This window comes from Phacochoerus africanus, chromosome X, assembly GCF_016906955.1.
Source record: "Phacochoerus africanus isolate WHEZ1 chromosome X, ROS_Pafr_v1, whole genome shotgun sequence".
NCBI lineage: Eukaryota > Metazoa > Chordata > Mammalia > Artiodactyla > Suidae > Phacochoerus > Phacochoerus africanus.
The window spans coordinates 90,126,716-90,139,695 of NC_062560.1; the positions used below are offsets into that span (position 1 = coordinate 90,126,716).

A 12,980-nucleotide genomic window follows, 5' to 3' on the forward strand; every position below is an offset into this window, starting at 1 on the left:
AAGGGCCAGATAGTAGAGTGCCGTCCATACAGGGTTTTGGGCTTTATCCTAAGAGTCAGAGGACACCATTGGAGGGCTTTAGGTAGAACAATCTCACATTCCTTCTTACTTGCATTAAAAAATAATCTTCCTTTTAAACCACCAATAATGAACAAAAATTAAAATTCACTCATTCTGCTGCTGTTTCAAAATTTCAGTGTTAGTTTATGCACGTCCTCCCCCACCCCCACCCCTGTTTGTAAGAACTAAAACATTACATCTGGTGAAGAGCAAAGATTTCACTACACCTCAAATGCAGAACACCTATGAAGCAGAGGACTGTTGGCTTTTTAAACAGAAGCAGATAAAAAGACAAAGAAAAAAGATGCAGGACTCCTTCAGTTCCTCACTAGTCTTAGCAAAACTTTCCAGAGTACTGCTTCACACTGTTCTGCAGCAAATACTGTGCATTCTGTATCTGGTCCTGCATTCCTGGAATGGTAATGATCCGATCTTTGGACCCTTCTAAAGGCTCGTCAATTTTGATTGAAGCTCCTGATTTATGACAGATTTGTTTAATCCGCTGACCACCTTTGTGAATATTCGATCCAGCCAAATCTTTGGGAATAGTTACTTGTGTGGTAATAAGAGGTCCGCCAAAATCACCATGTGAGCCCCAGCCCCCTGCATAGGAATAATCCCATCCAGAGCCACCGGTGGTTCATAAGCCATCTGCCACACTGACGGGCTCCATGTATCTACTGCAGAGTCCCAGGTTTCCTCAGCACCGAAACCAGCCATGCCATCCTCGTGGTCTCCAGGTCTTCCTCTTCTGTCATAAGCCACTAGATCTCCTCCTCTAGGTGGTGGTGGTGGTGAAAGAGGAAGATTCCGAGCTCTGCTAACACTTTGCTTTGTGGTCACTATAACATTTGGCGTGGGTGGCGGGGTGGGGGTGGGGGGGAACAGGGAAAAAAAGTAGCAATAGTCCATATGTCCCTGGGTGGAGAATGTAATGTTCTTTTGTAAGAAACCTTTTATGATTTTTAAAATAAATTTAGTGAACCAAAAAATAAAATAAAATAAAATAATCTTCCTGTGGATGATCCATGGAGAACAGATGGAAGTAGTCAGGGACACAAGTAAAGAGGTTATTACAGCATCTAAAAGAAAGATGATGATGGCTTGGACTAGAGTGGTGGTGACAGAGATAGTAAAATGTGAACAGATTCAAGAGATATTATAGAGATAGAAATGACCGCACTTCCTCATGATGATTCCTAGGGTTTTGGATTTAGTAATAGAGTAGACAGTAGTGCTGTTTAAATGGAAAATACTGAGGGAGGCAAGATTTTCTGGCAAGATTTAAGAATTCTGTTTTGGCCATTTTTTGTCATTTTGTTTTTTTGGGAGGAGAGTTTTTTGTTCACATCTGCAGCATAGGGAAGGTCCTGGGCCAGGGATCAGAACCATACCATAGCACCCCAGCCACAGCAGTGACAATGCCAGATCCCCAACTGCTAGGCTACCAGGGAAATTCCTGGCCATGTTTTATTTGAGATACCCATTAGAGGAGGAGTTCCCGTCATGGCTCAGTGGAAAGGAATCTGACTAGTATCCATGAGGACACAAGTTCGATCCCTGGCCTTGCTCAGTGGTTAAATATCCGGCATCGCCGTGAGCTGTGGTGTGGGTTGCAGACGCAGCTTGGATCCTCGTTGCTGTGGCTGTGGCATAGGCTGGAGGCTATAGGCCCGATTCGATCCCTAGCCTGGGAAACTCCATATGCTGCAGGTGCAGCCTTAGAAAGTCCAAAAAAAAAAAAAAAAGAAAGAAAGAAAGAAAAAGAGAGAGAGCGAGAGATACCCATTAGACATCCTGGAGGAGCTGTTGAGTAGGCAGCAGTGGGATATATAAGTCCTGCATTAAGGGAAAGTCTAGGATAGAGAGATATACTATGGAACTATCTGCATGGTATATAGGGTAGAATACCAGGAAGTACTAAATTGTGTGGGGTGACTGGTAATGACTATAGGAGATCCATGAAAACTGCAGCTCCTAGGCCCTATGTAACATATTTCTCCAGAATGAGGACAGTGTAAGAAAGCTACTTGTCATGATTTTTCCAAACCTCATCTAATTGTTAAATATCAAGCATGACATTTGTACCTGTATTTTTGCTGATATGTTTGGATGGCATCCTGTATTTAGCTGACTTTTGAATTCCTCAGAGCTAGAGGAATATAACTAATGCCATAATAACTACTGCCATTATTTATTATATATTTCAGGTACCATATAACATCACTTTACATATATTTATTTCACCACAGCCCTGAAAAGTGCAAGCCGCAATTGATATGTAACGAAGCTCAGATTCACAAGTTACATGACTTGTTCAAGGCCACACAGCGAGTGTGCAGTTGCCTATTCCCTATTCCAGCCCCATGCTTTAGGAAAAGTGACTCTAAATTTCCTTTCAGATTCTTCCAATTTCCTATCTTTTCTTTTTTTTTTTCTTTTTATAGCCACACCTGCAGCATATGGAAGTTCCCAGGCTAAGGGTCAAATCAGAGCTGTAGCTGCAGGCTGTGCCACAACCAACCTCAACACTGGATCTAAGCCACATCTGTGACCTACACCACAGCTTGCAGCAATACCCAGATCCTTAACCTGCTGAGGGAGGCCAGGGATCAAACCTGCATCCTCACAGAAACTATGTTGGGCTTTTAACCTGCTGACCCACAATGGGAACTCCCAATTTTCTCTCTTTTACATGTAAGGAAAGGAGAGAATAGATTTAGTTGTGCAAACTCATTGCTAGGTCTCAATTTTGAATACAAGTCTTCTAAGTTGGAAGGTTGCATTGGTTGTGGCCCTTGACTCCTCGTGCATGCACACCACCTGCTGCTGGGATACTTAGCACTTGCTGCACATTCTCCACCTCCCAAGGTTTATTGAGATCAAACTGACATTTAAGCTTGCTGGCCATTCTGAAGGTGACAGCCTGCCTAGACTAGCAGTTGCATTTATAACCTCTGGACGTCTGGTTCTGAATTCTTAGTTTGATGTTTACTCCCAACAGGAGGGCAATTCCCTAAGTGTAGTACAATTAAAGGAGCATAGAACCTGGCACATAGTTGGTTCACAATAAGTGATAGCTATTATGATTATAATTTTCATCATCTCATTGAATGATAACTTCACAAAAGCCTTCTGAAGTAGGTATTATTATTTTAGTGGTAAGAAAGTAAAAACTCTTGAGGTTAAGTAACTTGTCCAAAGTCACAGTGATAGAACAAAGCAGCTTCTAATAACACATTAAAAGTCCAAAATTTCAAGTAACTTACTCAATAAAAATAATACTTTATTTAAGTTATAGAAAATATAACTTTATAAATAAAATAGAAAAATAACCCTCTCATTACACTAGCTTGTAAGATCCATTAGGATAGGAATTACATCTACCCTGCCCCTTTGCATTCCTATCCCTTTAGCACAGAGTAGCTTAAAGAGTATTTGTTGAATGAGTAATAGAAATTCCTAAAAGTAAAAATATGTGTTCTTTAGTTTGCTGTTGTTTCTGTATAGCTGTATTCTTTTATTTATTTAAAAATATATTTGGGGAGTTCTCTAGAGGCCTAGAAGTTAAGGACTCAGCATTGTCACTTCTGTGGCTCAGGGTCAGTATGTGGCCTGGGAACTTCTGTGTGCCATGGGATATGGATATATATATATATATATATATATATATATATATATATATATGCCTCTGAGGCAAGACTTAGGACTCAGAGAGGCACTGTAGGAGATTCTGCACTGGTGCAGTGGGTAATATATATGATATATATTATATATATATTTGAGATCCTACTGTATCAGGCACTGTGAAAAACTCTGGGAATGCAGTGGGAAGCAAAATCATAATTAATTTTAAGAGCTTAAAATCTAATAGGAGAAACAGACCTTAAACCATTATACAAATAAATATGAAGTTTTAATTGAGAAAATAGTATGAAGGAAAGAGGTACATGTGTTAAATGAACACGTGTTAGGGGGATTTGACCTCATCAGAGAGTTCAGGGATGACTTCTTAGAGGAACTAAAGCTTAAGGAGAGATACAAAGAGTAAATAGGCTTTAACTAGGAAAGGAAAGGAAGGGAAGACTTTTCCGGCAAAAGCATCAGCATGTGCAAGTGTGCTCTGTGGAGAGATCATGCTAAATACCAGCAGCTAAAATAAGACCAACTGCAGCTGGCTGGGATGAAGTAAGGGAGAAAAAGACTAGAACAAGCTGAAGCTAGAGAAGTGGCTAGGGAATAGAAAATATAGGACCTTTATGGTGCACTAAAGATCACCTCTTTATCCTAAAAGCAATGGAAAGCCATTAAAGTGATTTTAAGGAACGGTATGGCAATGACCTCATTGGATGGATTCAGTATAGAGAATGAGTTGGAGGGGAACCAGAATAGATAGGATTGTTCTAGTCCAGGCTAGAGATGATAGTATCTTGGACCAGAATGGAAGATGTGGCTATGAAGAGATGTGGAGGGACTTGAGAGGCTAGTTAGAAGGTAAGATCAATAGGACTCAGTAATGGATTAGATTGTGGAGTGTTAGGTGAATAAATGGGTATCTCTTAAGTAATGCTTGGGTTTCTTCTTGTTCAGCTGGATGGATTGTGGTGCCTTTCAGTGAGAGGTCCAAGTATGAGAAAGTTGTTTCAATCACAGATCTTTTTATATGCACTATGTGCTAGGTATCATGATAGGTTTTGGGGATTCAGAGATGAATAAATTATGATCCTTATTGTCAAGAATCTCACCATCTAGTTGAGGAGGAGTGCTGAAAATCAGCATGTAGTTATAGTGACTGCAATGGTGGCCTAAATATCTGATAAAAGTCTGACAAGGGTGATACGGAAGCATAGAGAAAGTAAATCACTTAGAGACTGGACAGAGTTGGAGAACTGTGTGGGAGGAGGCTAAGGGAGAGAGGGGTCACTGTGGATTTTTTGTTGTTGTTGTTTATTTGTTTTTTTGTTTGTTTGTTTTGCTTTTTAGGGCTGCACTCTCAGCGTATGGAGGTTTCAGGCTAGGAGCCAAATCAGAGCTGTAGCCACTGGCCTATACCACAGCCACAGCAACACCAGATCCGAGCCTTGTCTTCCACCTACACCACAGCTCACAGCAATGCCCGATCCTTAACCCAATGAGCAAGGCCAGGATCAAACTTGCATCCTCATGGATGCTATTCAGATTCATTTCCTCTGAGCCACAATGGGGACTCCTGGGTTATTTTGGATTTTATATGCACTAATTTATCAGACATGGTCACTAGATATTAAGCTTTGAAAGGGAAAAGACAACTTTATTCCCTTCCTAATCTCCATTCTCTGCTTAATTCAATAAGCAACCTGGCTATATGCTCCATCCCTATGAGTCAAGTGGCAATTTCTAGTATCACTGACTGATTTCTCAATCTCTAGCAGACTATTAAGTGTTCCTCTTCCATTACAAGATACAACAGGCTCCTGAAAAGTAATGTGTAAATCAAATTGAGGTAAATTAAATCCAACTTTAAATAAACCAGGTATTTTGATATATTTGCTGTAAATTAAAACATTTTCTAATTTTTTTCAACATACTCCCATTTAATTCCTCAAGTTGACTTAAGGCAGTACATATTTTAAAAATTTACTTAAGTTCTATTTAAGTAACTCCTAAATAGATTTTTATTTCATGCATTTAAATTTTTTTAAAAAAATATTTATTAGAGTATAGTTGATTTGCAATGTTGTGCTAATTTCTTCTGCACAGCAAATTGACATACACACACACCTTTTCTTCCATTCATTTATTTTTAAATTGAATGCATTGAGATAGAATTTACATTCAATAAAGTACACCCACTAATGAGTTTTGACAAATACATGTACTCATGTAACCTTGAAAAGTTGTAGTTAATCCCTTCACTCCTGGTCCCAGGAAACCATCTATCTACTTTTCGCCACTTGACTAGTTTTGGCATGGCTCTCATTTAATGGCCTCTAGTGAGTATTGTTCTGAGTATACACTGGGTTTGGGGGGACAACTCCTCCTTTTATTCATTTTAAATTAGAATTCTTATATCTTAACCTTACTACTATACATGAGTGACTACACAGACTAGAGGAAAATGATGATCATGCTTGTTTTAGCATGCTTCCTGGGGTCTGTTGTAGTGGTATTGTTTTCAAAGAGGGGATTCTGGGAAAGGTAATCAAGGGAGAGGGGGGCTACAAAATAATAAGCCTTTATCATAGGGTGTCAGTCACTTCCACACAGATTAAGTTACCATTAGGTATTGGTATTGTCTCTTTGTTGAAAATGTCATATTTAACCTTCATAGATCAACAGTAGATTATTGGAATCAGTGCAGGACTTGACACACAGACAGGAGTTTATTTATTTTTTATTTATTTATTCATTTATTTATTTATTTTTGTCTGTTTGCCATTTCTAGGGCTGCTCCCACAGCATATGGAGGTTCCCAGGCTAGGGGTCTAATCAGAGCTGTAGCTGCCGGCCTACACCAGAGCCACAGCAGCACCAGATCCAAGCCGTATCTGCAACCTACACCACAGCTCACAGCAATGCCAGATCCTTAACCCACTGAGCAAGGCCAGAGATCAAACCCGCAACTTCATGGGTCCTAGTCGGATTCATTAACTACTGAGCCATGGTGGGAACTCCCAAACAGGAGTTTAAATCCTTGTCCTACCCTTTTGCCAGCTATGTGAAGCTGAACAAGGTATTTAGCTTTTCTGAGGCTCAGTTTCCACAAATTATGGGAACCAACCCAGAATTCATCTTGAGTGGAGGTAGAGTGTGGTGGAAGGTTTTGCAAAAGGGGTGGCTTTTGAAAAAGAGAAATCAGTGATAAGTAAAGGAACAGTAACCAAAAGCAGAATTTATCTGGAAATGCTTCATAGAGTTGTGATATCTGTGCATTGTTTTTAAAGATGGGTTGTAATTTATCAAGTGGACAAGTGGAGAAGGGCTGGAGTGATAGGCAAAGGACCAAATGATTCAGGGTCCTTGGTGGCATGCTAAGGAACTTGGATTTTATCTTGTAAATGATTCATTGCCATTGAAGACTCTTAAGTGGAAGAAGATTTCTATGTCTTGGCAATGACAAATTGGAAAGGGGAAAGAGAAAAGAAGTCAAGTGAATAACTTCCTCATTTCCTGCTTGGCTGATTGAGTTGATGGTTATGCCAGTCTCCTAGATCATTGAAGTTCCAGTATTGAGAATGTTACAATGAGGAGAGATCTCTTGCTCAAATTTGATTAGAGTTGAGCGTCCTTAAACTGAGAAGTGAACACTGAAAACCAGATGCTTCACTAATGCTTAATGGAGTTGGATTTTCCTTTAAGTGAACCATGCAAGTTCATGGAACTTTACTTTTCTAATATGAACATTTCTCTTTTGCTAAGGCCAAATTGGGTCAAGTGCTGGGACACATGGCTCTGAAGGGCCATTAGATGAGATCCACAGCTGGGCCCTTAGTCCTCATAAAGACCATTTCTGCCTATTTAAAGCCTCCTGTGTGCTTGATCAAAATCAAAACCATTTAAAATATAATGAATTATTACATTTTGTGCTGAATCGCTATTTGTCAAAGCCTCTTACATAGAATAGGATGTTTGAGAATTGAGTTCACTAGGATTTTTGTACAGCATTTTGTGCTTTAGAAAAAAAAAGAAATGAGACTCCTAAAGAACAGATATATTAGTGGTGTGGAGTTTCAATGGCAAAAGGCCTTCCTATGGCCTTTAAATATTTATTTACTCTTCATTAACTATTTGACAGAAAGGGGAAACAAGGGTGAAACTTGAGCATGAAGGCCTATGTCCAATGGAATCCTAATGCTTTTCAAGCTATTATGATAGCTGTGTGACATTTATGAAATGATCACAAAGTCATAAAAAATATAAGCCACAATTCTCAAACATAGGACTTTTGTTAAGAATTCTTGGTGAAGTCATTTAGATTTATTAAAGAAGCAAAGAGGGTACCTCTGTGAGTCTTTATTTTTGAATATATAATGCTTGCATTAAGCAAAAAATGTAAGTTACAAATATGTACACACTGAAAAATATCCCTTATAACTCCAACCTCTTATTTAAGTACAGTCATTATTTTCCCATCTCTTGAATATCATCCAATATTCAATTGCATGTAACAGTACTTCGCAAAGAATGGACCAAAGATTCTTAGGAGCCCTAAGACCTTGTCAAGGGATCCACAAAATTTCAAGACTATTTTTGCAATAATACTGATAAAATGAATGGTAATATTAAAAAATATCTAACAGTTCCACTTCTATAAAATTTCTATATATGTATAATGACATTAACAGGTGTCTGAGAATACCTGATTCCCCAAAATATTGTCAATACAGTTTTTCCTCAAATGTTTTCCACTTGGCCAAGCATATAGCAGAAACTATACGTCATTATAGGTTTATTTGATTTATCTTATTATGATTAGTATTAAACATGTTTTAATATATTTCACAGCTATTACATTTCACTTTTCTGTGAACTGTGTTTTCAGTTCTTTAAAGAGAGCCTTGGAATAAGCAATCTTTAAATTTCTAAATATAATCCTTAGACAAATTAATGTAAATCTTCAATTTTTCCTTTAGGAATGAGCTCAGAACATCCACATTCTGCAGTTGTGGCCAAAAAAATAAAAACTTTAAGGACCATATCTGTTCTGATGTTCAGCTTCAAAACAGTAACAGATCCAGTTGAGCCATGTGAAAAATTAGCTTAGCATGTTTATATCACAATGATAGAACTATTTATAATACAATATAACTAAAACTAGAGAGTTGAGCAAAAGCAGTTTGCAACAATACATCACAATGCAATGAAAGACATTTTTCTTTTCCTACATGTAAGTGAGGTGGTCTTTCTTTTACTTGTCCTTTGTGAAAAACAATGGGGCACATTATTTCTGGATCTGTCACCATCTCCCAGAGTTCAGTGGACAATTCCTCAAGATCCTGCTGTTTCTAGTCACCAGAGCTCTGCTTTCTTGGAGCAGAGGCAGGAGGAAATTTCTTGAGACTTTTATGAAACAAAGCAAAATGAAAACTAGAGTTTAATGATGACTGGAATGCAGTTTCTGCTGTGGCACAGTCAGTTAAGAATCCGACTGCAGCGGCTCAGGTAACACAGAGGCATGAGTTCAATCCTAGCCTGGCACAGTGGATTAAAAGGATCTGGCATTTCCCCAGCTGCAGAGTAGGGGAGTAGGTTGAAGCTGTGGCTGGGATTCAATCCCTGGCCCAGGTGTGGTCATAAAAAAAATAATAATAATGGAATATGCTCTTTCAGAAATGTGAACAAATGTGAACATTTTCTAGTGAAGATCACAATTAAGTAATGGACATGTCTGATTCCCCTGGTGCAATTTAGTCTGCAGAGGAAAACACAACAAAGGTAACTGCAGTAAAGAGTAGAAGAAGAGTCCCAGCAACACAAAGGTGATCTGGGGAAGCACTGCTTTTTCAGTGTCTATCTGCTAGACCTATTTCTCAAAACATCTTTGGAAACCTCTCATTGCTGATTTTCACCAAAAGTAAGCCAAATGAAAAAGTAACAAGATTTACCTTTATTTCTTGCTTCACTGTTCAGTTGGCGATACTGACCAGGGAAATTTAGTTATATACAGTAGTCTCCCCTTATCTGTAGGTGCTATGTTCTAAGACTCCCAAATGATTGTTTAAAACCACAGATAGTAACTATTTATACTATGTTTTTTTTCCTATACATACATATGATAAAGTTTAATTTATAATTTAGGTACAATAAGAGATTAAAGATAATAACTAATAATAAAATAGAACAACGGGATTTCCCTTATGGTGCAGTGGGTTAAGGATTCAGCATTGTCACTGCAGTGGCTTGGGCCCTTGCTATGGCATGGGTTCAATCCCTGACCTGGGAATGTCCACATGCCGCAGTTGCAGCCAAAAAAATTAAAAATAAACAAAATAAACAAAAACAAAAAATGATAACAATATACTGTAGTAAAAGTTACGTGAATATGGTTTGTTTCTTTTTCAAAATATCTTACTATAGACATTTAATGCCTTTTTCATCTTAACTAAGCACATATCACCCATTATGTTACAATTTTTGCAGTTTAAGGTGTCACAGGAAAAGGAGCATGGATTTCTTCTTCCTTCTATACAATTTTGTTGATAGATAATTGATTTTTATTGTAGATCTTAGCTCAGCATATGATTTTTTTCTTTCTTTAGTAAGTTGAGAATGTTCACCTTTTTACTTGAAGGAAGCACTTTACAGCTTATTATTGGCTTGAGTTGCCAGCATCACTACTCTTGAGATTTAGGGCCATTACTAAGTAAAATAGAGCTTACTTGAATACTAGCACTGTGGTACCATGACAGTAGATCTGATAACTTGAATGACTGAATGATAACTTGAATGACTAAGTGACTAAAGGGCTGGATATGCTGGACAAAGAGATAAATTACATCCCAAGTAGGATGGAGCAAGTTGGTTCAAAATTATATCACACTCAGGGAGTTCCCGTCGAGGCGCAGTGGTTAACGAATCCGACTAGGAACCATGAGGTTGCGGGTTCGGTCCCTGGCCTTGCTCAGTGGGTTAACGATCCGGCGTTGCCGTGAGCTGTGGTGTGGGTTGCAGACGCGGCTCGGATCCCACGTTGCTGTGGCTCTGGCGTAGGCCGGTGGCTACAGCTGTGATTCAACCCCTAGCCTGGGAACCTCCATATGCCGCAGGAGCGGCCCAAGAAATAGCAAGAACAACAACAACAACAAAAAAAGACAAAAGACAAAAAAAAATATCACACTCAGAACAGCACATAATTTAAAATTTATGAATTGTTTATTTCTGCAATTTTCCATTTAACATTTTCAGACAGTGTTTGATTGCAGGGAAATGAAACCGTGGGAAGTGAAACCACAGATAAGGAGGGACCACTATACAAAGCTGGTGAAGGAGAATGAATTGACTAATCAGTAAATAAGCAGATTTTAATAAGTCTACTATGTACTCAATCCTCTGTTAGGTACTATATAACACATGAAACCTCTTTTCGGTGAAAGAACATGCAAAGGAAAATAGTTGTTGCATCATATCAGGTGTTGTGCTATATCCTTTACACATGCTATCTCATATAAACATTCAAAATAACCCTGTGAAGGAGGCACTGTTATTGGTACTTAATGGATATGTGGTTTAAATCTTAGAGAAGAAATTGCCAAAAGAGGCATTGACTGTTAAATGGCAGATTCCAGATTTAAACTTAGGTCTATCTGGATCCAAAGTTTATGCTTTTTCCGCTAATCATCTTTTGGAGCTAAAGCTAATACAATTGAAATAGAGAGCACACAATGGCAAAGTCAAACACCCTGTGGTTGTGTGTGTGTGTTTGTTAAAGGAATTCAGTATGAGGCATAGTATTTAACAGAAAATACCTCCTAAAGTAGATGGACTAGGGTAGGAATTTTTGTAATAGGTTGAAAAATAAGGCGAAGACATTCAAAGCAGAGGCAAGAGTATGAGCACGCTCTAGAGGAAGGAACAAACAGTATATGTGCACTTAATCAGTCTGACTTGAACATGAGAAGTTGTAGAAGATGAAGTTAGATAGAAAAGGTGGAGATAAATTATGGAGAACCTTGAAATCTAAAACATATAGTTTAAGCTTTTTGGACTAGGCAGTAGAGAAAACCATGGAAGATGTAGCCAGATTACCCTGACAGTTGTGTGTTTGATGGCAGAGTGACTAGGCCTGAGGTTATCGAAGTAGTCTGATGTGAGGTAGGTGAGTGTCTTTTCAATGATAGTGTTGTTAAGAGGTAGGTTTCAAAAGGCATAATTTATCCAGGTTTGGAATTATTTACTTTTGGTCAAATTGATTAACTTTTGGTAGATAATTAGACAAGTATAAAGTGAATCCCATGACCTGGAGATATATGTGAGTTCGTGACATCCAAATCACTAAGACTAAATCTAGGGCAATATTTTTCAAACTATGGGATATGACCCATTAGGCAGTTATAAGTCAGCATCAAATATTGTGATTGGTATTTTTAACTGAGATAGAAAATAGAATAAGATAGTAAGTATTGCAGATGATAAGAGAAAGTATGTTTGGGAAATGTTATTTCTGTTGTGTGTGTACATGTGTGCACACATGTCCATTGAGTTGTGACATAAGATATATTTATTACTGTGGCTTGTGGTTAAAAAAAGGGTTTGAAAGTCTGATTTATACCAGAGCACTGAATTTGGTCATTTTTTTTTCCTCGCATGTAAATTGTCAAAGTCTGCATGATTGATCTGATCACTAGTTGGAAAGTCCTATCACTACTTTCCTTTTCAGGGCCTCCTTATCTCTTGCCTGGTTCATTTCTAACCACCAAACTGACCTATATGCCTTCAATATATATAAAGTGTATAGTTTATGCCTAAAGTATATGCTTTAGCTTTCAAAGTCATCTCTGATTCATCTCCACCTCTCCTATCCAACTTAATTTTCTGTAACTCCTCATGTTCAAGTTAAATAGATTAATCTCACAAATACCATTTGTCTCTTTCCCAAGAGTATGCTCATATTGCTGCCTCACTTTGAATGCCATCTCAGTTTCTTCACCAATCACAAAACTGTCGTACCAATCCAATCGATCAAATACAAAGCTTCCAGATCAATTTTTCTTTTTTCTTTTTCTGTCTTTCTTTTTCTGTCTTTCTTTTCCTTCCTTCCTTCCTTCCTTCCTTCCTTCCTTCCTTCCTTCCTTCCTTCCTTCCTTCCTTCCTTCTTCTTCTTTCTTTCTTTCTTTCTTTCTTTCTTTCTTTCTTTCTTTCTTTATTTCTTTCTTATGTCTTTCTTTCTTTCCTTACTTGCATTCACTTCCTTCCTTCCTTCCTTCCTTCCTTCCTTCCTTCCT

The 12,980-nt window shown here is 38.2% G+C and overlaps 1 pseudogene; it reads right to left on the reverse strand.

Annotated features, from left to right (window-relative positions):
- Positions 1-394: 394 nt before the first annotated feature.
- Positions 395-972, reverse strand: LOC125118096 (heterogeneous nuclear ribonucleoprotein K-like; annotated as a pseudogene).
- Positions 973-12,980: the final 12,008 nt, after the last annotated feature.